Below are 5,539 nucleotides of genomic sequence, written 5' to 3'. Positions count from 1 at the left end.
AGGAAAGGCAGCCGGAAAGGGAGGCATCCTCAAACCAGTTTCCACAATAGGCATCTGCCACTCAGTGGGGAAACTCTTGGAGGCAGTGTGGAGGGCACTTCAGAATTATCCCAAGGCTGGGAGAGGCAGCTGGGGGTATTGATCTCCTAGCTCTCCATTTGTCAGTGGTGGGGGGCCGTTCTGGGGTCATTCATTCTTCTGCACTTCTAATGTCCTCTGTGGGGAAAGAGCATTCTCCCGCTGCCGGGCACAAAATCCTTAGGCAGAGGTTTTAAGCAGGTAGCAGTGATGGAGGAGGGAATCTGGTGGGACACGGAGAGTGAACAGTGGGTTCACAGTACCCATGAACAGAGCAGGCACTCTGGTGGCTGGACTCGACACGTTCTGAGGCCACAGGAGAAAAATGCCACGTCTCCTTCATTGATGGCAGTCTTCGCCCAGCTGGAAGCTAGGATTCCCACCCGTGAGTGGTAAATAATGAGATGCTGCCTATAGATGCTGAGAGTGAGATTATCCATTTTTATTAAAGCCACTGCTGTCAACATCACTAATCGTTAAAGAAATGCAGGTCAAAACCGCAAGGAGATAAGACCTCGCATTCATTAGAATGGCTACTATTAAAAAAGAAAGACAGAAAATAACAAGTGTTGGAAAGAAAGGAATAATTGGAAGCCTTGCGGGTGGGGGGTAAAATGGTGCACCTGCTGTGGGAAACAGTGTGGCGGTTCCCCTAAACACTGAAAACAGAATTACACGTAATCCAGCAATTCCGTTTGTAGGAATATGCCCCGAAGAGTTGAAAGCAGGGTCTCGAGGAGATGCTCTCACACTCATGTTCACAGCAGCTTATTCACAACAGCCAGAAGGCGGGCATAACATAAGTGTTACTGACGGAAGAATGGGCAAACGGAACACGGTCTGAGCATACAGGGGGACACTAGTCCATTCCCTAAGGAAATTCTAGCACGTGCTCTGACACGGATAAGCCTTGAGGACATTGTGCTATGTGAAATGAGACGAGTATTGTAGTTTGCCACCTTTGTGCAAGGACCTCGAAGAGTCACATTGGTAGAATGATGGCTGCCGGGGGGGGGGGGGGGGGGGAAAATGGCTTCTGTTGGCCGCACGCCTAGTCCCTCTACCTTTTGACTTTTAAGTCTTAGACCTTTGCATTCTGACTATAAACGCTGCCTGTGTCAGCCCCACACAGCTGAATTCGCTAACTGCCCACGTGTGCAACCTCAGACCTACCCCAGAGTCCTGACGGTCCTGAGAAGCACCTGACGGGTTTCCGTGCTTCTTCCTTCTTGCCCAGGAGGGCTTGGGATCGAGGCACCCTTCCCAGTCCAAGGACCCAGTAGTCAAGTTGCCGTTACTGTGCGCCCGCTTCGGGTTTCTCTCCGAGCGCTCCCCGTGTTGCCAGGCCCAAGCATCCACAGTCCACTGACCAACAGCAGCATCAGCACCTGGGAGCTTCCGCGAAATGCAGAATCTTGGGTCTCACCCTGACCTACCGAGTAGGAATCTGCGTTTCAACAAGAACCCCGGTGATTCCTGTGCCCGCTAACATGTGAGAAGCAGTTGGGTAGATTCTGAGAGCAGTGGTTCTCAACCCCGGTTTTGCGTGAGAATCACAGGGTTGGAGGAAGATTTTAAAACATTGCCAGTACCCTGAGATTCTAATTGTGTTGCCACGGGGTATTGTGTAATCACGGCTTGACCATTTATTGAATAGTGAATATGTGCTAAGTGCTGTTCTAAGTAGACGTCCGTACGTGTTAAATAATTCAAGCCTCACGAAACCCTATTGTTATCCGGTACATGCTGGAGGCACGAAGTAATGCAGTAATTTGTTCAAGGTGCCTGGTACAGTTGAGGCTAGAGTCTGACTCCAGAGCCTGTGTTCTTAACCATTATGCTGTTTTTGAATAAAGTCAAAATACAGAGAGGATCTCAGGGAATACATTACATACAGTCAGATTTTACTCCGTGGCCCCTTTGCTCAATCCAGGTTGACTCTGCATAACATAGAAGTTTGGTTTTTTGATGGTTACGACTTGTCCCCACCCCCACCCCCTAAGCCAGCTAGTTTGGCCTCTGGTGGCCAAGCTAGAGTAGGCTTCCAGGAGGAAGAAAAATTGGGAGAGGATGAGAACCCATGAAGGGGCCTAAGAAGGATCATCAGAAGCCCTTGTGTGAAAGTCAAAGCTTTACCTCCTAGGCGAGCTCTCTTCTGTAGCCGCCTGGCCTCTGCAGCAGCCACCTGGCGGTCTTGTTTCCCTCCTTTTGTTTGGAAAACACTCCTGCAAATTACTTTTCTCTCACAAGCCTTTCCTAACAGGCCTCCCAGGATCAGTTGATGCCCTGCTTTTGCTACGTGGTGAATTCTGCCAGCCGATACCCAATCATTCAGGGTTCTACCTCCTACCTCTGCGGGCAATTTCTAGTTGCCATTTTTAAATCATTGGCTCAATTCCTCCCCCTTTTGAATTACCTCATTGATTTTACTGCCCATAAATCTTTTCTGATCCACTGTGAATTTAGCATTTCTAAAGCCCACCATGATGTTGGAACACATGGAAATGATTTCTTACGGGAAAATAAGAACTATGCATTGAGCGTGGTTGTATCAATTAGTCTTAAGATTGTAGGAAGAAGAAAATATTTTCAAAAGATGATAGGATTCACTAGGCACTGGGTGTTTTTTATAGTAGTCAATATAGTTGAGTGAGAGTGAGGCCTGGGGGTATACACAGAAAACAATTACGGCTACTAAGAGGTGACCTCTGTCTCACACTCTGCCCTCTGCCTAGGGGACTTTGCCTCTTTGGGCACTTGGGAGAGGGAAAGTCCCCACCACAGGCCATCCCAATTCTGACAGGAATTGCAAGTTAAAAGTGTTCCCCAAACGGTACTTGGTTTCGAGAATTCTATAGTAGGACTTAGAGAACTCACTGCAAACTCTGACTTATAGTTCGGGTTTATTTCAGTGAGAGGATAAAGCTGAGGACCAGCCCAGGGAAGACACTCATAGGGCAGAGGCCAGGAAAGGTACCAGGTGTGGAGGTTTCATTGTGGTCTCCCCTCCCCCCAACCCCCAACTTTATTGAGCTTTAAAAAATTTTTTTCACGTTTATTTATTTTTGAGAGAGAGAGAGAGAGAGAGAGAGAGAGAGCGAGCGAGCACGGGCAGGGGAAAGGCAGAGAGAGAGGGAGACACAGAATCTGAAGCAGGCTCCAGACTCTGTGCTGTCAGCACAGAACTCGACACAGGGCTCGAACTCATGGACTGTGAGATCAAGACCAGAGCCCAAGGCAGACGCTTAACCGACTGAGCCACTCAGGTGCCCCATTTTATTGAGATTTAGTCGGCAGATAACATAACGTAAGTTCAAGGTGTCGATTTGATACCTTTGTATTCATTGCAAAATGATTACCACCATAAAGTTTGCAAACACTTGCATCCTTTTGCACCATTACATTTCTTTTTTGTGATGAGAACATTTAAGATCTAGTCTCTTAGCAACTTTCAAGTGTGTAATACAGTTTTATTAGCTATAAACCCCATGCTGTACATCAGCTCCCCAAAACTTGTTCATCTTGGGACTGGAAGTTTGTACCATTTAACCAACATCCCCCCTTTTCTCCCACCTCCCAGCCCCTGGTAACCACCACTCAATTCTGTTTTTCTGAGGATGGCTTTTGTTGATTCCACAAAGTGTAAGTAATATCGCATAGTATTTGTCTTTGTCTGAGTTATCTCACTTAGCGTAATGCCCTCGAGATTCATCCCCCTTGTCTTAAATGGCAAAATTTCCTTCTTTCTCATGGCTGAATAATATTCCTGTGGGTGTGCGTATGAAATGTATCTCACATATTCTTTATCCCTGCGTTCATTAATGGACGTTTAGGTTGTTTTCATATCTTGGCCATTGTGATTAGCGCTGCCGTAAACACACGAGTGCTGGGATCGCTGGAAGATGCTGATTTCAGTTCTTTTGGCTATATGTCCAGAAGTGTGATTGCTGGGTCATGTTCTATCGTCCTTTCCGTGGAGTTAGGACGGTGTTACTCTCTTGGTGTTGATGTTTGATAATATGCACTGAGTATTGCCAGCTAGGGAAGGTCACCTGAGCCGTTGGTCTTGAGAGGTTTTACTGGAGGAGTGCGGTCACATGCTACCGTTGGTTGACCTTTAGTCTCCAATGCTTCCAGAGGTAGAACTAATAAAGGGTGGCCCATGGCTCCCATCATAATCATACTGCTGGACTGTCCATTGGTCAAAGCCCCCAGGCAAACAAAGGCACTTGTACCAAGCATGACAGTCCAGGACCTGGAGATGACTTCCCAGGAGCCGAGGGCAAAGGCAAGACCGCTCTTTGGGTAAGGGTAATTCTTCACTCCACGGCACCTCACCTCCTACCTAACATCCAGGCCTTAGTTTCCCCATCTTTTCTTCAGGGAAGACTTTCCTTCTCCTCAGATTGAGGTATCCTTTTGTTTGATGATCTCATAAACAACTTTTCCTTTATAGTATTTCACACCATGCTTGACGTGAGCAAGTATCACATGAGTACCTGTCTTTCTAATCAGATTATACATCCCATGAGCACAGGAATCAAGCTTGTCTTGGTCCCCAGTACAGGGCCAGCCTTTAGCACAGTGCTGGGCTCTTAAAATGACATAAGAAACAAGTATCGTTTGAGCCTGAGTTAAAAAGAAATACTTTCAGGGGTGCCTGGGTGGCTCAGTCGGTTGGGCGACTGACTTCGGCTCAGGTCATGATCTCACGGTTGATGAGTTCAAGCCCCATGTTGGGCTCTGTGCTGACAGCTCAGAGCCTGGAGCCTGCTTCCGATTCTGTGTCTCTCTCTCTCTGCATCTCCCCTGCTCATGCTCTGTCTCTGACTCTCAAGAAATAAATAAATGTTAATAAAAAAATTAAAAAAAAAAAAGAAATACTTTCAGACTGGCTAAGCACATAATGTGACCTTGGAAAGTAATTAAAGGGCTGAAGTTTTATGCACTGCTTGACATCGGGCCTGGCAAAGTGGGTGCTGATGTTAGCCCTCCACGCCTCCAAGCCTGCTTTCTCACGAGGAATTGAGAATTGATGGTAGATGGAATAAAGCCGTTCTATTCCAGATGGGAAAGGCCCGGGAAGATCAGGAGGCTGGAGAGACACAGGAAAGACCTTGAATATAACTTGGCTAAGGAAATGCTTTCCATTTGGAAAATCATACTTTCACTGACTCTGGTCAAGGAGGTCTTTCTGGACTAGATATACAACATGGGTACTAGACCAGGTTCCTCTCTGGATTCTGGGGCAAAATTTGTTCCTCCGAAGATCACTCTAGAACCTTCCCCTTGTGCTTCCTGTTTCTCATGGCTTCCTCTCAGCTCTGCTTTCTAGGGCCGTCGAGTAGAAAGCCCATCTATTCTGTAATGACTTTGCTTTCTTGCTCCGCCCGGCCCCCAGCCTCTCCCTCCCTCAGTCTCCGCCAAACTATGCATATCGAATTCTTCTAATCTTTCCTGA

The sequence above is a fragment of the Lynx canadensis genome, chromosome B4 (assembly GCF_007474595.2).
Source record: "Lynx canadensis isolate LIC74 chromosome B4, mLynCan4.pri.v2, whole genome shotgun sequence".
In the NCBI taxonomy this organism is placed as follows: Eukaryota; Metazoa; Chordata; class Mammalia; order Carnivora; family Felidae; genus Lynx; species Lynx canadensis.
The sequence above is the reverse complement of the archived record's forward strand: the minus strand, read 5'-3'. Positions refer to the sequence as shown.